Source organism: Bos indicus, chromosome 11 (assembly GCF_029378745.1).
Source record: "Bos indicus isolate NIAB-ARS_2022 breed Sahiwal x Tharparkar chromosome 11, NIAB-ARS_B.indTharparkar_mat_pri_1.0, whole genome shotgun sequence".
Taxonomy (NCBI): domain Eukaryota; kingdom Metazoa; phylum Chordata; class Mammalia; order Artiodactyla; family Bovidae; genus Bos; species Bos indicus.
In genome coordinates this window covers 87170751-87192450 of record NC_091770.1, presented here as the reverse complement: position 1 = coordinate 87192450, position 21700 = coordinate 87170751, and the positions used below count along the sequence as shown (strand labels likewise).

Below are 21700 nucleotides of genomic sequence, written 5' to 3'. Positions count from 1 at the left end.
GCCGCCGGTGCTGGGAGAGCGGGGCCTGATGTCGCGGTGAGGGGACCAGAGCCCGGGACCGGGGGGAACGTGCGAGTAGGCGCGACTGGGGGCCGGGGTGCTGAGCCCGGCCCGGGGCAGGAGGAGGGGCCGGGCTGGGGACGAGATCCCGCGGCGAAGAGGTGGCCGGGGGCGGCTGAGAGCGGGATGCTGGCCGGGGCCTGGCGGTGGGGGCCGAGACCCGGGGAGGTGGTTTGGGGGCTGGTGAGCGCTCTAGGGGAGCCGGCGGCCGGGAGTGGGGACCGAGGGCCGGGTCTGGGGGCACTGGCTCGGGGACGAGGGCACTGGAGCCCAGCATCCTCTCCTCCTCCGACTCCTTCCTCCTCGCCCCTCCCCACCTTGGGTCCTGCGCTTTCTTGCGGGGGTCTGCCCTCCAGTCCCTGGCTCCTGGGGACTAGGGACCCTCCTACTCCCCGCAACCAGTTAAGAACTGAACACCCTGGAGCCCCTACCGGCGCTCGGGCTAACTCGGCCGCGCTTTTTCGTTCCTTTATGGAAAGCACTGCAGAGGCCACCCCGGCTTGCCTGCGGTGATGATGCGCGCGGAGATGACTCCACGGTCCGGTCCAGCCCCAGTGTGGAGCGCATGGGTACGTCACCTGTCCCAGCCTCCTGTTCCTCAAAGATTGAGTTGGGGGAGGGGGGAGGACGGTAAAGATACCTCTGAGGATGGAGTAAGATGACACAGGTGCAGGGCCTCGCACCCTTTCATTTCTGCCCTTCTCCCTCGCGTGCATGGACAGACCTAAGACAGGACAGAAGGAGGGAAAGGAGCGACGCTCTCGGACCGACTACCCCCTCCAGCCTTTCAGCAGGGAGCGGGCAGCAGGAAGTGGTGCCCTGGGTTTCCTGTCCCGCGGCTCCTGCCCCAAAGGCGATCTGGTACCTCATTAGAAACCCTCCTCAGAAAGGTAACCACTTTTGAGAAAGAAAAGATTTAAAAGGAGACACAGAAAGCATTCTCTCTCCACGCAGGGAAAAAGCCAGTAGGCACTGATCATAATTAATTCTAGCTTTTGGTCACTGGATAGTAAAAAAGAAAGAACAAAAACGTTTATTGTTTTTAAGTGAACCAACCCCAAAAGAAGAACAGCAAACAGGCCAGACGTGTCCAGTTCAAACTGAAACCGATGGTGTAATTGTTGGTTGTGCTTGCATTTAATTTAAGACTTCTTTCTCTCCCTTTGTCACTTATTTAAAAAAAAATCCAACCTCTCCAAAGCAAGACAGCTCCAACATGGTGAGTTTTAACTCCCATCTTGACATTAACCTGAATCCAGATGGGACTGCAGAATAACTGTTAAGATGAATTTTGGCTAACCTTTCTTTTTTTAAAATGTGCTATCTTAACCATCCAGATGCAGGAGATGGGCTACCTTATCTGGTGTCATTTGGGTGTTCTGAGTCCACAGATGTATCTAGTTTGAAGCTATGGATATAAGTTTTTCTTTAAGAAAACAAATCTCATCTTGAAGTTCTTTAAGCCCGGGGAAAAAAACATTCACAGGGAAAAGAAATTTTTCTTGTACTAAGTTCAACTAAGTTTAATCATTTAAAGGAAAACATGTTTTACTTCTGCCTAAGTAGCGTCTAGTCATGTGACTCATAGTTTAAATATATCCAGAGCTCCCTGTGTTCACCTCCCAGGGCAATTGATTTTTCTGATGGCTCTTAATTCTAACCCTGTTTCCCCAGACTTCTCTGGCTCACTGGGCTTCAGTGAGCATAAGTGCCAAAGCCTGTGTTCTTTCCACTCTGAGAGTGCATTTAAAATCAGCCACATTCTGGGACTGGCTTCCATTTATTTGTGCTTAAAACCCAGATTGATTTTATTAGCACCTTCCCATAACAAGCAAACAGCCTGAATTTTCCCATATGACCAAGGTCACCTAAGATCTTATTTAGAAATAAACAAGAATCTCTTTGTCCCAAAGAGACAAAGGAATATTGGGACATTTAAAATGGGTCTGATCCCTCTTAGGGAAGCATCCTGGCAGCCACAGTCCTCCAGCTAAAGAACTTCTTTTTTTATATATAATTAAATTTATTTATTTTTAATTGAAGGATAATTGCTTTACAACAGCATGTTGGTTTCTGCCAAATATCAACATGAATTAACCATAGGTATACCTATATCCTCTCCTTCTTGAACCTCCCTCCCACCTCCTTCCCCATCCCACCCCTCTAGGTTGTTACAGAGCTCCCATTGGAGTTTCCCAAGTCATACAGCAAATCCCTATTGGCTATCTGTTTTACATATAGTGTATGTTTCCATGTTACTCTCTCCATACATCCCGCCCTCTCCTTCCTCCCCCCAGCCCCCACCCCTACCCCCTGCCATGTCCAGAAGCCTGTTCTCTAAGTCTGTGTCTCCATTGCTGCCCTGCATGTAGGTTCATCAGTCACTATTAAAAGACTTCTTTATGTAGTGACTGGAGTGGTGGCTGGTGAGGGGGTGGAAGATGAGGCTCTGCTTGGGAGCTCCTGGAAAATAAGAACATCCTGCAATGAACAAAGTAAACTTCGGGAGAGAACTGCAGTTCTTGATACTTTCTGCAGGCTGTCCTGACTGATGTTTCTCTTGGCAACGGGACTAGCCTGGCATCTGGACATGAAGGAGGTCCTCCCCTTACTGCAGCCTGGGGACCACCCTCATTGCAGTAGGCTGCCAACACCAGCTCCCTTTTCAAAGCCACACTTAAGTACCCTTCTTCCGGGACTCTCCAGATCTCTTCTCCCTCCTGAGAACCAGTATAATTTCCCACCATTCCTGCCCATCCCAAGCTATTAGATAGGAGAGAGATATTGTGTGGGTGCAGGTCATTATGAATATGCAGAAGGATAATGTTTATATTCAGATGAGAAATGAGACAGTATTTGAAACACGGGCAAGCCAGATTTCAGTTTTGAATGCTTAATCAGTAACTTGAGAGAGCCACAGTGCTATCAATTATTGCTGATACCTTTCCACGGGCAGCATCTCATATAATTGCTATTGTCTTCTTGCAAAGCTCCAAGGTTTTGCATCCTGTTTCATGGCTTCCCCACAGAAAAGGGTAGGAGAAGTAAGGGAGAGTCAACACCATTCATTAAGGACTATTAATGAGTTACAGGACTCTTTTGCAAGATTTACTCAGAAAAAAACATATCTTGCTGGTGAGAGGTTGCTGGGCAGCACCAGCTGGGGAGCCCAGTCTGGCACTTTGTGATGGCCTTGGAGGGGGGGAGGGGAGGGGGAGAGGGGATGTGTGTATAATGATGGCTGCTTTGCATTGTTGTATGGCAGAAACTGACACAACATTGTAAAAAATTTAAAAACATATTTAAAATAAAAAATAGAAAAAAAACATATCTTCAGTCCTCAGAACTGGCATGTTTGCATCATGATTGCTTTGGCTCATTCTATAACACCGTAAGAGTCTGACCCCCTGCAGTAAAACATGGGTGACTTACATCCTTTTGAACAAAAGGTAGGAAACAGGATTCCTGATGCAGATTTGTCCATTAGTTGACCAGGTCTCACTGCTTAAAGAGACATCTCTGGGCTTCTGGTTCAAAAGGACAGAGCAGGCAGAGTTTGCTTCTCTTGTTCCTTGTTACTCTAAAATTAAGATATTGAAGTTTAAAAAAAGGAAGTTCAGAAAAAGAATAAAAAGGAGGGGGAGTTGGGGAAGGAATTGTAAAAGGGAGAGAAATCCACAAATGAGAGATTTCCACACACTTTTGGAAGATGGAAAGCCGATGGTAGAGAGCTGCCAGATGAAACAGGAAGAGAAGTGACAACCTAAGATATGTTGTCAGGGGCTGGCGGGGAAACGGGGGTCAGCCTTCTGACAGACGAGGCTTGGGACTCTTCCTGTGGATGGTGCATCACCCCCAAACCCCTTCATGTGTGAGGAAAAGGGCCCAGGTGGCCGGCGTGGCTCACTCTGCTTCTGTGTGAGGAAGACTCTTTTCCTGCTGAGCTTTTACCTGGAGTGTGGAGCTGTGGGGTGGGGGGGGGGTGGGGGGGAGTTTGCTGGTCACTCTAGAGTGGGCTCCCCCGGGTTCCGGTGCCCACACCTGCCCACTGAACCATGGTGATGGCTCCTGTTGGAGGACTGTCCTTCCCCGGGGCAGTGGACAGGGCAGGCCCCCTGACTACATAGTTCAGTATCTGCTGGCCTCAGTGTGGCCCAGTCCCCTCTTCTGGCAGAGCCGCCACCCAGAGGCCACAGGCTGACTCTCCTTTCCATGAACTCATAGTTTTGAGTTGGAGATTTGGAGGCCACTCAAAGCACACTCAGATTCCAGGCTTTGGTAGGGTTTTTTATCACCCTGACTCATTGGAAAAGACCCTGATGCTGGGAAAGATTGAAGGCGGGAGGAAAAGGGGACAACAGAGGATAAGATGGTTGGATGGCATCACCAACTCGATGGACATGAGTCTGAGCAAACTCCTGGTGTTGGTGAGGGAGAGGGAGGCCTGGCGTGCTGCAGTCCATGGGGTTGCAAAGAGTCGGACACGACTGAGTGACTGAACTGAACTGATCACCCTGAGGAAATTGTGTAGCAGAAAGGGAGGTGGGGAGGGGGCAAGGAAGCCTATGCAAATGTGGCCATTAACATGTTCTGCTTATCACAGAAGTCAACCTTTGCAGTACCACTGGCTAAAAGGAGGGTGTAACACGGGACTTGCCTGGTAGTCCAGTGGTTAAGAATTGCCTTGCAATGCAGTGGATGTGGGTTCCATCCCTGCTCAGGGACCTAAGATCCCACATGTGCAGGGCAACCATCCCGTGCTACAACTACTGAGCCCATGTGCCCAACGCAAGATCCCACGTGACACAATGAAGACCCAGTGTGTTGTCACTAGACCTGATGCAGCCAGTAAATCAACACACTTTTTAAAGGAGTAACATACTTGAAATGTCCCACTTTAAGCTTAAACGTTGTCACCAAGAATGGCAATTCCGCAATGTGGAAGTTGTCCTATTTGGATGGTCCATTCTGCACAGAAACAGCCTATGGTCCCAGAGAGGTGGAAAAACATACAGTTCCCCACTTCCCACTGGAGACCTGAGAATGAACTAGTGAGTTAACAAGCTGAAGGGACAGAGGTCTCTGCTTAAAGCTCAGGTTAAACATTAAATCTCTTGACTTTTTTGTTCACAGCTCTTTAACTTGTCAAGTGGAGCTGAAGTCCTAGCCTGCTCATAACTGTTCCTGATGAACGCTGGTGAGCTGTTTGCACAAGTCCTCCTGCTGGGAAGGCTCTCAGGAACACAACTTCCTTCTCTAGGCCATTGACTGCCTCTTCCTAAGAGGCTGCCCCAGTGCCCTTCCAGGCTGTAACTCACTGAAGGAGCCTCTCAACAGCCTTCTGAGGTCCTCTGTTTTATGGATGCAAAGCTGAGGCTTAGAAGAGCGGGATACCTAAGTTCTCAAAGCTAGTAAATAGCAGAGCTGGGACTTGAACCCAGGTCTGTCTAGTCCACAAGGTCTTTTCATCATGCTGCTGCTGCTAAGTCACTTCAGTCGTGTCTGACTCTGTGTGACCCCATAGATGGCAGCCCACCAGGCTCCACCGTCCCTGGGATTCTTTCATCATGCTAACTATGCCCAAATAAATGAGAAACCTAGCCGAATAGACAAGTTGACCTCTGAGTAGAAGGAACTACTACTCTGGTACCCAGGGCTACCGTGCAGGGAGGGTGACCAACCATTCCTGCTTGCCTGGGTCTGGGGGTATTTCCGGGTCATGGAATTTTCAAGCAGATGAGTAGATCACCCTCCATGTAGGGTTGCACAGGTTGCTCATGGAACAAAAATACCAGACCAAGCAGCAAGTCAAGGCTGCAATCCAGCCACGTTCCATTTGCCAGGCTGTCCCCTGGGAAGCAGAGTTGCATCCCCCAAGATAAGGGCAACATGGGCTCTACCAAGGCTCCACCAGTTCTTCTGACACTGTTGACCCAGTAGTGATGAAGGTAATGACTTCATTTTAAACTAAGCTTTTACCCTATCTTGCCAAAGAATTTCTCCCAATCCCTGTACACACACGCACACAACATCAAAACACAAAGTCCCAGTCATGTTCTTACAAACTAGTCCAGTCACAGATGGGAAAGGAAGCTGGAGAAATATAGTAGATCTAGAATGCAGTGTCTGGTGGTCTCCAGTACTGCTCTGCAAATGCTTCCTCCTGGATGTAGGAGTGGGATGACTTCCCCTCATGGGACCGGATGGTCCTGGGACAATCTTGTGTGAAAAAAAGTGAGTGTGTCATTTATGGACTGGAGCAGTCAATTCTGCTGAAATAGCCCCTCAAATTCTCTTTTTCCACCGTGGAGATGGACCATGTTCAAGCTGGTGGCAGCTCTGTCAGTGAGCATTCTGGAGCATCCCGCTCATGACGGATGAGCTAAAGAACTCATCTTGAGTTCTAAGAACTAAATCTTGGCTGTTCCAAGCCAGTTCCACTGGGGCTGTTTCTTCCTGTGACATAATCCAGGCTACTGACAATGATACTCTAAAGTTAAGACATTGATGCTGGGGCTTCCATGGTGGTCCAGTGGCTAAGACTCTGAGCTGCCAGTGCTGAGGGCAGGGGGTTTGTTCCCTGATAAGGGACCTAGATCTCACATACCCCAACTCAAAGGTCCTGCATGCTGCAACAAAGATTGAAGATCCCATGTGCCACAACTAAGACTCAGTGCAGCCAAAAAATAAATATATAATTTTAAAATTAAAGAAAAAATTCCCCCAAATATAAAAGATATTGACACTCAATTCTGTGAATGAGGCAGGCTCCTAGAAAGTAAAAAAGTCAGGTTTGTAGTTGTCACAGACCACTATTTCCTTGGAGACTTAAAACATGAGTATGTTTAATAGTCATTAGTCATATATATATATATATATATATATATATTTAGTAAAAGTTACTTTAATGGTAGTTGTGATGGTTAATCTTATGTGCCAACTTGACAGATCTAAGGGATGCCCAGATAGCTGGCAAAACATTATTTCTGGTTGTGCCTGGGAGGGTGTTTCAAGAAGAGTCGGTGGACTCAATGTAGTCGAGGCCTTCACCAATGCAGTTGAGGGCCCGCAGGGAACAGAAAGTGGGGGAAGGGAAGATTCTCGCTCTCTGCCTGAGCTGGGGCATTGTCTTCTCCTGCTCGTGGACACCAGCCGCCCTCATCCTCAGGCCTTCAGAGCCAGACTCACTGACATCACTGACTTTTCTGGGTCTCCAGCTTGCAGATGGCAGGTTGTGGGGCTTCTCATCCTCTATAACCCTGTGAGCCAATTCCAGTACTGTGTCCTCTTATATACATCTCTTTATGTATTCTTTTGAGCTTCCCAGGTGGCTCAGTGGTAAAGAACCTGCCTGGCAATGCAGGAGACGCAGGAGACATGGGTTCAATCTCTGGGTAGGGAAGATCCCCTGGAAGAGAAAATGGCAACCCACTCCAGCATTCTTGCCTGAAAAATCCCATGGACAGAGAAGCCTGGGGGACTACAGTCCATGGGGCCTCAGAGAGTGGGACGTGACTGAGCACAAGTATCCTGATGGTTCTGTTACTCTGAGAGGCCTGACTAATACAGTAAGTCACATAAAATCCCTGAGTAATAAAAGAGGCAGATTTCCTTTCCTACATTTTCCCCCTCACTTTTTAACATAGCTTTTTATTTTATTAACTAGTGTTTTAAACTACAAAGCATGCATGCTTATGGCAGAGGGAAAAAAGTACAATGAGTGCAGAAAGATAAACGTATAGATAAAGCATGCTCTATACCACAGGCCATCCAGGTCTCCCAAGGTAACCACTGTTAATGGTTTATTGTGTTGGCAACCCACTCCAGTATTCTTGCCTGGAGAATTTTACGGACAGAGGAGCCTGGCAGGCTACATACAGTCCACGGGGTCACAAACAGTTGGACACGATTGAAGTGACTTAGCACGCATGCACATGTATCGTTTTAGTGATTCCTTTCCTGCATTCCTCCCTGGAGGAGGGCATGGCAATCCACTCCAGTATTCTTGCCTAGAAAATTCCATGGACAGAGGAGCCTGGCGGGTTACAGTCGATGGGGTCGCAAAGAGTCGGACACGACTGAGCGACTAACACTTCCTACATTTGTCAAAAGGTTAACACCTCTGGTGTATGAAGGTTTGCTTCAAAGACCATTTGTCAAAAAAAAAAAAAAGGAGTTCCCTGGTGGGCCAGTGGTTAGGACTCTGTTTTCACTGCGGAGGGCACAGGTTCAAGACTTGTAGATCATTTGTCTTATGAAGCCTGAAATATGTCCATCTGGCCCTTTACATAAACTGTGTGGAGCCCTGGTTTAGTTGAAAGCGCTCTGAGTTTCGTCCCAGATGATAGGGTTTATTCATGAAAGAAAAGGAAGTTAATATTAACCACCTACAGTTTTTAGTAACTTATTTCTGCCTTCATACCTAACTCAGCGTGCTCACTTGGGGCCCCAGGTGAGATTGTCGAGTTATGAAACCCAAGGGAAAAGGTTCTTGTAGACAAATAAGCCCTCTTAATATTTAAATTCCTTCTTGTATGTGAACCAGAAACGAGATCTGATTATACTTTTTATAATAATGAGATCTTTTTATACTTCTAGATTTTATTTTTTCTCTACAGATAAAATGTTATCAGCATTTCCTTCCTGTTCTTTCTCTTATTTAGATACAAATAAAAAGTCTTTCTGAGTTTTTGCAAGTATCAACCCTAGGAATATATTAAGAGTTATATTTAATCTACTCAGGAATACTTATCCAACTATGTTTTGATTATTTAAACTGAAAGCAAACTTACACCAAAATGAAATCACCAGAAAAGAAACTCAATCTGTTTCTAGTATATATCTCACAGAAATGCAGTTTGACTCAACTCTATAAGCACTTGTAAAGCTTTTACCATGTGAGAAACTTGGGGAATATATAAATAAATGATTCATAGTCCCTGGCTTCAGGAACTCAGAGACCAGTGAGGGAGACAGCCGTGTTCAAAAATTAAAACAGAGAAATGTGACATAACAGGTATAAATACTGAGGAAAGACAAGGTAAACGAGTTAATAAGTCTAGGAGAGGTCAATAAAGCATCATGGAGAAAACACTAGAGCTGGGTGTTAAAAGGAGGAGAGTTTCCAAAATGCAGATGAGAAAGGATCAAGGTGTGGAAGGACATATGGATGCTCCCTATACTGGAGGGTGAGGAGGGAAATGAGAGTTGGTGCTTCTGGCCCAATGCCCTCCTGGTCCTTAGCTTACTGCTATAGTGGGGAAGGCAGCACCCTAATTTTTTAAAAAGAATCCTGCGTTTGGTACAAAATGAAATCCTAAATTAAATGATGGCTTCTCCAGCCCCAGACCATCACCCCCTCCCGGGACAGACAGATGTCATTCTGCCACTTGGAGCACGTGGTCCTCCACGCGTGGCAGCCACGGCGAGAAGGAGCACACAGCAAAGGCTGGGGTGTGGGGTCGGCCCTGAGGGACCCTCGGGTAGGGCATGCTCAGAACAGAGTCCTGAAGAAGGAAAAGTGGCTCCTGCGGGGTCCCCAGGCAAAGATTTCAGAGCTATTGTTTACTGAGAGCTAAGATGCCCTGGCACTCTGTGAGCTTCTGATGGTTTGACCCTTGGGAGCATCACGGGGTAGAGTCTGTGGTCCTCCATTTGATGGATGGGGCACTGAGGCTCAGAAAGCCCAAGACACTTGGCCACAGTCACACAGTCAATCTGTGCTGCAGCCTCCGGTGGTCTTGCTACAAATCCCTACCGGCCCCCAACACCTGTCCTAACACTGAGCCCAGGTACCTGGGCCCTGGCTGTCCCTCCGTTACCAACGAGCCACCCTAACTAGCAGAGCAGCAGACGGTGACATAAATGGCTTTGGTGACAGTTTTAAAGCATGTGCTCCTTTAGGCTCCATGAGGAGCCTCTTTCCTAGACCAGGGAGTATCAGCATCTTCCAGACCCTGGGGAGATCCCAGTCCATCTTTCAGCTTCGACCTGGCAGCACCATACCCTCTCCAGCACTGCCCCACCCCCAGGAAAGCTTCATCTGACTGTGCCTGGAGCAGCCACGACCACCACTGTGACATCATGCCTCTCTAGGTCCAAGCAAGAGCTGAACACCAGCTGCTGTGAAAGCAAACTTTGGTTGCCATGGTAACTGGGCCATCAGCCTCTTCCTGATTTTAACAGTGCCAGCAACACCACTGTGTCTCAGCTCCAAAAGGCGCCCGCAGCAGCTCACTGTCTGGCTGGGCACAGTTGGGGCGGAACTCCTGTGGTCGGGGTGAGATAAGGTGAGGGGAGTGAGGAGGGTGGGGGCCAAGGGGGAGGTGCAGAAGGGCCTCTCCTTACTGGCTGCCATGTTCTTCAGCCCCAGGGAAAATTTCAGAGTCAGTGCTTTGATCCTGACCGAGGGGCCCTCCCTTTCCTTAACCATCTGTGTTTTGTTGGGGAAACACAAGGGGTGGGGGGATGTTTCTCTGCCTCTTAGACCCAGCTCTGTGGATCGGAAGTGGCCGTGGTGACCAGGGGGTTTGGTGGTCCTCGGCTGTGAGGTGGGGATCAGGGTGGTGGCCCGGGGAAGGGAGACACCAAGCTTGGGTTGCTCCTCTCTTGGTGGGGGGTGGGCTCCCTGGGTGGTTGACCAGAGCTCCACCCTGGCCCCAGACTCCTGCCCAGACCTGGGGCCCAAGGAGAAAGGACAGAGGTGCCAGGCAACTGCCAAGGAGACAGAGAAACCATCTCGAGTTGAAGGAGAAATCCTAAATTAAAGGAGACGTGACAGAAAACTCAGGGAGGGACCCTGTATCATCAAAGTGGCAGTACAGTAGGGCACAGGGAACTCTGCTCAGTGTTATGTGGCAGCCTGGGGGGAAGGGGAGTGTGAGGGAGAAGGGATACATGTGTTAGGCTGGTAGAATGGGAAGAAGGAGTACAGAATAGCGGTGGCTAAAAGAGAGGGAAAAGCCCCCCAAAAATAGAAAAAGGAAGGTCCGAGGACCCGAGTGAGAACCTCAGGTGAAACACACAGCCCTCCTGGCTAGCCCAGTTTACATAGGGCAGGCTCAGGGGAAGGAGAAAAAAACATATAAAAAGAGGAGCCAAAATTGAACTGCTCTCTTCTTTTGGGTCGGCCTGCCCTCACGCCTCAAGGACGTATTTTCCTTTGCTTGCCAAATAAAACTGAGCTGTAACAAGCCGTAACACTGGTCTGCCGCTTCAAACTTCTGCTGTGGCGAGACAGAACCAAGGAAATTACACACTCCCCTGACACATGTACATGTATGGCTGAGTCCTTTTGCTGTCCACCTGAAACGATTACAATATTGTTAATCGGCTATCCTCCTATGTAAAGTAAAAAGTTGAAAAAAAAAAAAAGGCAGTAGGGGGAAAACTCTGGAAATCTGTGTAAAGTCTGCAGTGTAGTTAGTGGTGTTGCACCAAAGTTGATGTCTTATTTTTAAACTTTTCTGTGGTTATGCCACATGTTAACAGTAGGGGGAGCTGGCTGCAGTATAGAAACTGTACAGTTCATCTCTTCCATAAGCCTGAAATTATTTCAAAATAAAAAGTTTCTAAAATTGTGTGTTTTTCTTCATGGAAATAAAAGGAGGTTCTGGCTTCAGTATCTTGGCACACCGTAAAATAATTTTGTCATACTGCCTATGTGTTTGCCCCTCTAATTCTGGCACAGTCATGCCATCCAGACCACTGGGCAAAGGTCTAGAGAGACCATGGACAGCAGAGACGAGAACTGGCCTCTTCTTTAAAAAAAAAGATACAACTTTTGACTTTGTATTGGGGTGTAGCCAGTTAACAATGTTGTGATAGCTTCAGGTGGACAGTAAAGGGATTCAGCCAAACATATACACGTATCCATTTTCCCCCAAACTTCCCTCCTCATCTGGGCTGCCACATAACATTGAGCAGGGTTCCCTGTGCTATACAGTAGGTCCTTCTTGGTTGTCCAGTTAAAATATAGCAGTGTGTACATGTCCATCCCAAACTCTCTAACTATCCCTTCCCCCTAGCAACCGTAAGTTCGGAGAACTGGCCTCCTCTTAATGCTACAGCATCATTCTAAAGTCCCTATTATTCCAGTTACTCAGTTACTTGGGGGTCCTTCTTGACTCCTCTTCTCTTACAACCCCCCTTTAAGCCACCAGCAATTCCCTTAGTTCTGCCTTCTGACTCCATATCTAGAATCTGGCCCCTTCTCACCACCTCCATTGCCGTCTCTCACCTCTCTCCAGCCTCCCTGGACTCCTTGCTCATCCTCAGCCATGCCAAACACACACACCTCAGGGCCTTATGCACTGATTGGGTCTGCCTCACCTTTCCAGAAAGCTGTACAGCTCATATCTGTCCGTATCTCACCCCCCGCAATGTCCCCTCGCATTTCATTATCACAAGGAAGCTTATTCTAAATTAAATCTCCCCTCCTACACTTCAGACCCTCTTTATTTGGCTCTATTTTCTTTCCATAGCCCATTCTCCTTCTAACATACAATTTGATATACTTATTAATTATGTTGATACTTTGCTTCTGCTTTTCTCCTGCTAGAATACAAGCTCCCAGGGCCAGGATTTTTTCTGTGTTGTCCCTGATGGTGACCCCAGCATCTAGAATAGTGGTTGGCCCTTGGTAACTATTTGCTGAGTCAGTGACTAGTGGGAGAGAAGTCACTCTTTCTCTCCAGGGACAAGCAGGGGCAAACTGTTCACAGAACTGTTCTGTTGTAGGTGTTTGTTTCTCCAGAACAGAAATATGTCACATGCACGTGGTTCTGCCAAGCCCAACCCAGAAATGGGGTCTGTTCTCAAGTGTCAGCTTTATGGAGCAGTGGCACCTTGGAAGTGGAGACACTTGGGTGTGACTCTGACACCATCTCTGTAGCTTAATCTCATGGTGCCTCAGTCTCTTCATGCATCAAATGGGGATTAATAGTACTTGCCTCATCAAGCTTCTGTGAGAAGTGAATAAAATTAAATGTGGTCATGCATGTCAAGCCATCAGCACAAAACAGTGTCTAGCCCATAACAAGCAGTCAAAGAATGTGAGCTCAGATGCATTTGTAAAAGGTGACTGTTTAAAACAGCGTCTAGCCCATAACAAGCACTCAAAGAATGTGAGCTCAGATGCATTTGTAAAAGGTGACTGTTTAAAATCCAAAATACATTTTGCAAGAGAATGAATAGAAAAAGCTAATTATTCCTTAGAGCTCATGAGAAGAGTTTGGTAATTGAACTGAGGATGTATAATCAGCCTAAGGCTGGTCCCAGTTCTGTGAACATTCACTGGGGACACGCTGGCCAGTGCAGCCATGACAGGCAGTTCTTACTTCTTAACCACTGCACAACTTGGTTTTGCCTGCTGGCTCCAGACTCATTTTATCAATAGGATCAGAAAGCAAAGTAGGGCAGAACTCAAAGAACCTTCAGCAATGCATGCATGCGTGCGAAGTCACTTCAGTCATGTTCGACTCTTTGTGAACCTCGTGGACTCTAGCCCTCCAGGCTCCTCTGTCCACAGGGCTCTCCAGGCAAGAATACCGGAGTGGGTTGCCATGCCCTCCTCCGGGGGACCTTCCCTACCCAGGGATCAAACCAGCGTTCCCTATGCCTCCTGCACTGGCAAGCAGGTTCTCTACCCCTAGCACCACCAAGGAAGCTTACCCTTAGCAACGACAGTCTAAAGGCCACCCTTCAGCATGATCAAGCTGAGGCCTGGAGAGGGTGCAAATGCCATGCCCAGGGTCACACAGCTGGCATGCACCTCACACTGCTTCCCTCCTCCAAGCTCCACGTCCTGCTGTAAGGACTGAATGAAGCCCGTGGATGAAGCATCTTAACAAGGTGCCTGTTACACTGAGCACACAGCTTCCCAGCGTCACCAGCTGGTGAGGGAGAGGAATTCAATATAGGTCTGTCTGCTTCCAGAATCATCTCTTTGACGCTCTTGATGTCAACCACATTAATAACTGATGAAGAATTGATGCTTTTGAACTGTGATGTTGGAGAAGACTCTTGAGAGTCCCTTGGACAGCAAGGAGATCCAACCAGTCCATTCTGAAGGAGATCAGCCCTGGGATTTCTTTGGAAGGAATGATGCTAAAGCTTAAACTCCAGTACTTTGGCCACCTGATGAGAAGAGCTGACTCATTGGAAAAGACTCTGATGCTGGGAGGGACTGGGGGCAGGAGGAGAAGGGGACAACAGAGGATGAGATGGCTAGATGGTATCACTGACTCGATAGACGTGAGTCTGAGTGAACTCCTGGAGTTGGTGATGGACAGGGAGGCCTGGCGTGCTGCGATTCATGGGGTCGCAAAGAGTCAGACACAACTGAGCTATTGAACTGAACTGATAGTGAAAGTGAAAGTCGCTCAGTCGTGTCCGACTCTTTTCGACCCCACGGACTACACAGTTCATGGAATTCTCCAGGCCAGAATACTAGAGTCGGTAGCCTTTCCCTTCTCCAGGGAATCTTCCCAACCCAGGGATCGAACCCAGGTCTCCTGCATTGTAGACAGATTCTTTACCAGCTGAGCCACCAGGGAAGCCCAACAATACTGGAATGGGTAGCCTATCCCTTCTCCAGAGGATCTTCCCGACCTGGGAATCGAACTGGGGTCTTCTGCATTGCAGAGGGATTCTTTACCAATTGAGCTATCAGGGAAGCCCTTAACTGACTCTGCATGGATTAAAATGTCTCCTTTGTAACATGTCCTGGTGTCCTCTATACAATGAACGACTATGCCACTTCTCTCGGCCTCGGCACGTGGGGCCTGGGCTTCCTTCTTCCATGTCTTATTCTGTCATGTGTCGCCTCACAGTCGCTCTCACAGCTTCTGGAGAGCAGCAAGGCTGCCTTCTGTTTGGTTCCCAGCCTGGAGCGGAAAAAACTTGTTTGCGTCCCAAAGGCCAAGCACGCCCCCTGCTGACCACTAGTGGGATACTTTCTCCAGGACAAGAATCCCAGTTGGAGCTGCGTAAGGCAAATAGATGGGGAGAAAATGCAAACAGTGGCGGATTTTATTTTGGGGGGCTCCAAAATCACTGCGGACGGTGACTGCAGCCATGAAATTAAAAGACGCTTGCTCCTTGGAAGAAAATTTATGACAAACCTAGACAGCATAATGAAAAGCAGAGACATTACTTTGCCAACAAAGGTCTGTCTAGTCAAAGCTATGGTTTTTCCAATAGTCATGTATGGATGTGAGAGTTGGAATATAAAGAAAGCTGAGCACAGAAGAATTGATGCTTTTGAACTGTGGTTCTGGAGAAGACTCTTGAGAGTTCCTTGGACAGCAAGGAGATGCAACCAGTCAATCCTACAGGAAATCAACCCTGAATAGTCATTGGAAGGACTGATGCTGAAGTTCCAATACTTTGGCCACCTGATGTGAACAGCCAACTCATCGGAAAAGACGCTGATGCTGGGAAAGATTGAAGGTGGGAGGAGAAGGGGGCAACAGAGCATGAGGTGGTTGGATGGCATCATCGACTCAACGGACATGAGTTTAAGTAAACTCCGAGAGATGGTGATGGACAGGGAAGCCTGGCATGCTGCAGTCCATGGGGTCACAAAGAGTCAGACATGACTTAGGGACTGAAGAACAACAGTAAGGGGGCTCCCAGAACCTCCACATGGGAGAGGTGGAGGGGCTGTCACCTGCCCCTAAACTGAGGGAGTGGGAGTGGCTATGGACCTTGACTGATGCCCTTTGGAAAAGCACTGTTTGGAATGAGTTGTATGTTAAATCTCATGAGTCTTGAGGGCCTTGTAAGGACTTGCACTTCTGCTCTTCGTGGGATGAGACAGGTGAAGACAAAGGGCATCAGGATCAGCACAGAATGTGGGACCCTGACATCCTGGCCCCCGTCTGCACTATCTCCATGACCTTATCCTCATCCTTCTACTTCGTGGGACATTTTCTGGCCCCTTTGGGTTATGTCTACCCACCCTAAGTATGATTCTGCAGGTTTCTGAAAATGTGCATCGGTCAGGCCCAGTCACCACCTGTCTAATCTTCCCCCTGCTGCCTGGGGCTGAGCCTAGATAAGTCTCCCATCAGGCGCAAGCAGAGAGAGGAGAGCGACGCCTCCCTGGTCTCCTCGGGCAACGTGGCAGTGGGCCTTTTGGGTGAGGGGTACGGGGCAGGGGCCTTGGAAACTCCTGGAGCAAATTCAAAAGCATAGTAAGAGCTACCATTTTCTGAGGATCGCAGCACGCCAGCCACTGTGTCAGACCTGCCGTGGATCCTCACTTAAGCCTCACAACATCCTACTGCAGTGCGGATACCCATTTCACAGATGAGGGAGGTAAAGCGCGATGGAAAAGCAGCTTGTCCAGTTACACAGCCAGGAGGTGGCAGGGAGGATCTGCCTTCGGGTGTCTGGCTCCAAAGGCCCCTGCCGTTTCCATGTCCACCTCACATGAATCTGGTCTCTTGTCAACATTTTTCACTGAATGGTGTCATGTGATATGCAACAGATAATAGTATCAATTTTGTTCCAGACTCTACATGGTCCACTTATTAAAATACTCCTATAAAAGTTAATGCTGGAAATGTACATAAAAACCACAACTTTTTTTTTTTAAATATTTATTTGTCTGTGATAGGTCTTAGCTGTGACATTCAGGAGGCGGCATGTGGGATCCTATTCTCCAACCAGGGATCTAACTCAAGCCCCCTATATTGGGAGCTCAGAGTCCCAGCCACAGGACCACCAGGGAAGTCCCTCTTTTTTAAAAAAACATGAAATAATGTGTTGGTGAGGAGATACAGAAATTGGAACCCTTATGCACTCTTGGTGGGAATATAAAATGATGCAGCCACTGTGGAAAACAATATGGCAGTTGTTCAAAAAATTAGATTATTCTCTGTACTTAAGAACACTTTTTTTTTTTGGCTGTGTGACACATGGGTTCTCAGTTCCCCTACCAGGGATAGAACGTGTGCCCCTTGCATCAGAAGCTGGGAGTCTTAACCACTGGACTGCCAGGGAAGTCCCCTGAAAGACATTTTTTTTTAAAGAGGAAGAAAAACATGCCACGTCTTCTGATCGCAATGCCAAAGAATGTTCAAACTACTGCAGTAAAAACTGAGAGTGGAAACTAAAAGATATCCCAAACTGAAATCAAACCAACATGGATAATTAACAGTTTTGACCTTCTAAGCAACTCAGATCAACGTGTTCAAATAGGCATGTAGCATTGATGAGACAATGCTACAGGCCTATTAGAACACCTGAAATAAAAAAACACTGGTGATACCACGTGCTCGTGAGGAAGGGGAGTGATCGGGGTTCTCCTTCGTTGCTGGTGAGGATGCAAATGAGGGCACAACCACCGTGCAAGACAGTCTGTCAGTTTCTTGTAAAGGTTAGCATCCCCTCAGCGTGTGATGCAGCTGTGACACCTCCGTGTAGTCATCCTAGATAAATAAAAACATGTGTTCACACCAAAACCTGTGTGCACACATTCCTAACAGCTTCATCTGTTCTCAGCAAAGCCTGGAGAAAACCCCGAGGTCCTGTACCAGGTGGCGCATCTGCACCATGGACACCTCTCAGCCACAAAAAGGAACAAACTTCTGATCCACTCGGCAAACTGGGTCATCTCAAGGGCACTATGCTGAGTGGAAAAACCCTGTCTCAAAGGGTACTCACTGGGATTCCACTTATATGATGTTTTCTAAGTGACAGAGTTGTGAGGAAGGAGGCCAGACCAGTGGTTGCCAGGAGTCGGGGGTTGGGGAGGGTGTAACTGTTAAGGACTAGGTCTTCCCTGGTGGTGCAGTGGATAAGAATCCCAAACTGAAATCAAACCAACATGGATAATTAACATTTTTGACCTGCTAAGTAACTCAGATCAGTGTGTTCAAATAGGCATGTAGCATTGATGAGACAATGCTACAGGCTTATTAGAACAGCTGAAATAATAAAACACTGGTGAGACCACGTGCCAATGCAGGGCACACGGCTCTGATCCCTGGTCCGGGAAGACTCCACGTGCTGTGGAGCAACTGAGCCCCTGTGCCACTCCGACTGGGTTCACGCGTTGCGAGTGCTGAAGCCCGCGTGCCCAGAGCCCATGTTCTGCAACAAGAGAAACCACTGCCATGAAAGCCCACACGCCGAAACCAAGAGTAGTCCCCGCTCGCTGCAACTAGAAAAAGCCCGCAGGCAATGAAGACTGAGTGCAACCAAAAATAAATAAATAAATTATATATGGTTTTAAAAAGACAACTATTAAGGAGTAGCCCAGGGAGTTTCCTTCTGGTGACAGAACAGTTCTGCATCCTGGTTTGGTGATGCTTACTCAAATCTACACATGCGATAATATTTCCAAGAATCATGTACATACACACACAGACGAATGCATGTAGTAACTGGTAAAATGTGCACGTAGTAACTGGTGAAATTATCAAATAAAGTTGATAATTTACTTAACAGGATTGCACCAGTGCCAGCTTCCTGGTTTTAACAACGCACGATGGTTGTGTAAGGTGTGACGGGAACTTGGGTGAAATATACAAGAACCCTGTTCTAATTTTGCAGTTTCTTGTGTGTCTCGAAATCTTTCAAAATAAAAACTTATCATTTAGTAAAAAAAGATGTAAATGAAAAATGATGAAATAAAACTGCAACATATATTACAGAAAAAAGAGGTGCCATTCAAAATGTATAGAGCTCCTATAAATCACCATGAAAATAAATAGCTCAATCAATATGTGGACAAATATCAGGAAGTTCAGAGAAGAAATATAAATGTTCATATGTTTACATTCAACCTCACTAATAATCAAATACATTCAGATTAAGACAAGGAAATCTGAGTTTCCATCCATAAAGACTGATGGATACAGAGGAAGAGCCGTTCCCAGGCACTGCCAGTGAGAGTAAGGATTGGCCAACAGTCTAACCTGCAACTTGGTGGCACCTATCCAAATTTTAAATGTTTACCTCACTGGATCCAGTAATTCTGCTTCTAGGAAACACAAAGATATATGTTGCAGCATCATTTATAATAGTAAAAAACTGGAGATGGCTTGCATACTTGTTACAGGGGGCTGGTTAGACAAACTGCAATAATGGAAACTACTACTCACTGGTTGCTTTCAATGTTCCAGGAACTTTCCCGAGTATTTTACATGTAGTAACTCAGTTTAATCCTCACAACCATCCTATGAGGTAGGTTCTAAACACTGTTATTATACCTGTTTTACCACTGGGGAGACGGGCCAGTGAGGAGCTGATGACGGAAGCATGACGTCTACTCAAGAAAGACAAAGAAGTTCTTAACTCTCCCCACTTTTCCTTTGATTATAAAACTGTAGCGCAGTAAGTTCTTGGGGGTGTGGCATCCCTTTGCCCACCCGACTGTAAACCTTACAAGCATCTTATTCTGATAAGCCACTTCTTATCTATCACTTTGCCTTCCACTGAATTCTTTTCTGCTCTGAGACATAAAGAATTGGGATACAGGAGCTCTTTGGAGCCCCTGAAATGACATCAAATGGTTTCAAAAATCATTCTGCTCCTGGAGTAGGAAATGACCACCCACTCCAGTCTTCTGCCTGGAAAATCCCTTGGACAGAGGAGCCTGGGGTAGGGGGCTACAGTCCATGGGGGTTGCAAAGAGTTGGACATGACTAAGCACGCACAACTTGGAAATGATGAGATAGGCAGGATCAGTCTTCCTAACTCCTTGAGATAGAAATCTGAGATCTAGGGAAATTCTGTAACTTTCCCAGGATCACACAGCTGTGATGTGTCCCCACCAAGCCTGACTCTAGAGCCTATGCTGTTTTTTTATATCAGCATTTCCTAAATTATGTTTTGTTCCATGAAATACATGTTTTCGTAAGCAAAAAACAAAACAAAACAAAACAAAATTCATTGTGCTGTACACATACACAGTGCTGTATGTCAACTATATCTCAATGAAACTGGAAGAAAAAAAGCATACATAGGAACTGCATAGCCTGGGGCGCCGCCCTTAGCCCCCACACCCCAGCCAGGGGACGTGTGTCTTGCAAAGCTCTTCCTCTGGCTGGGGCTCCTTTGTCCCTTGAGGTGAAGGTGAAGCTTCCAGGAGGATGCAGAAGGTGCTGACTTATGTAGGGGGACCACCCTCTCCAGAGCTCTCCAAGGCCGGCTCTACCTGGGGAGGTGATACCCTTCCCAGGCGAACAAAGTAAACTAACTTCAAAAGAAAAACAACAAACTGGATTTTCGTGCACGTACCTGCTCAGTCATGTCCAACTCTTTGCGACCCGATAGACAGTAGCCTGCCAGGCTCTTCTGTCCATGAGATTTCTCAGGCAAGAATACTGGAGCTGGTTGTCATTTCCTTCTCCAGGGGATCTTGCCAGCCCAGGGATCAAACCAGATCTCCTGCATCTACTGCCACTGGCAGGCAATTCTTTACCTCTGAGCCACCTGGAATGGAAGTCATACCATCAACACTGGAGATTAGAAGGAAAAGATCAAGAATTTAAACATAAGCCTACAGAAATCTGTGGATTTGGGATTTTAAGAAACACATTGTTTTTGAGATGCTAATATTTGTGCCACATGGTGGAAATGACATCCCCTACAACCACTTTAACTTACCACGAAGATGTTTCAAGATCAACTTATATGCATACAAAGGAGCATGCTACTTTTCAATGTCAGTTTTTAGGGGCTACCCCAGCAAAAAGAAAAGCCCTGGTCTCAGCCTTGCGCTGTGCTGGCTGCCTGATCCTACCTGGATGACTGATGCCCTGAATCTGCTTGTCTGGAATTTACGGTTCCACCAGGCTGTGGGGGCAAGAACTGCCTGAATTCTTCTTCCATCTTTGGTGTGGTTAAAGGCCCACATCAAAGGCTCCAACTGCTTGCGGCAAGGAGGGGTGGGGCTCTTCCTGTTTAACCATTTCCTGCCCAATTCTGGTGAGCCGTACATAAATTAATTTCAAAATTTTAACTAAAAGGTAGGCCAGGGCTTCCCAAGTGGTCCAGTGGTTAAGAATTTGCCAGCCAATGCAGGGGACATGGGTTCGATCCCTGGTCCGGGAAGATCCCACATGCCATGAGGATACCTAACCTTCGAGCCACAACTACTGAAGCTGGTGCCCTAGAACCTGTGCTCTGTAAGGAGAGAAGCCACTGCCCCAAGGAGCCTGCCTGCCACAGCCAGAGAGTAGCCCCTGCTGGATGCAACTAGAGAAAACCTGTGGGCAGCATTTCTTCCAAGAAGAGACATTCTCTTTAGCAAATGCTAGTTCTTTTCGAACAGTGAAAAGGTGAATTTCAAAGATGTCCTCCTTCTCATTAAATAGGAGAAAATCTGGGCTTTTGAGTGGGCTTCCCAGGTGGTACTAGTGGTAAAGAATCCACCTGCCAATGCAGGAGACTCAAGAGACATGGATTCAGTCCTTGGGTGGGGAAGATCCCTTGGAGCAGGAAACAGCAACCCACTCCAGTATTCTTACCTGGGAAATTCCATGGACAGAGGAGCCTGGCAGGCTACAGTCCATGGGGCTGCAAAGAGTTAGACACGAAGGAGCACAAAATTTTTCCTGGGCTTTTGACCCAAGCCGCCCCATGTATCTCTTTGTTCTTTGGCATCAAGGCTGTGCTTGAATTTGGT

The 21700-nt window shown here is 47.4% G+C and overlaps 1 long non-coding RNA gene across 1 annotated transcript; it reads right to left on the bottom strand.

Moving 5' to 3' along the window:
- Nucleotides 1-2386: 2386 nt before the first annotated feature.
- LOC109566397 (uncharacterized) lies at nucleotides 2387-20786 on the bottom strand. Its single transcript, XR_002181807.2, has 4 exons — nucleotides 20680-20786; nucleotides 20311-20505; nucleotides 3493-3640; nucleotides 2387-2523 (listed from the first exon to the last, which is right to left on the bottom strand). It is a non-coding gene; the product is annotated as an uncharacterized lncRNA (long non-coding RNA).
- Nucleotides 20787-21700: the final 914 nt, after the last annotated feature.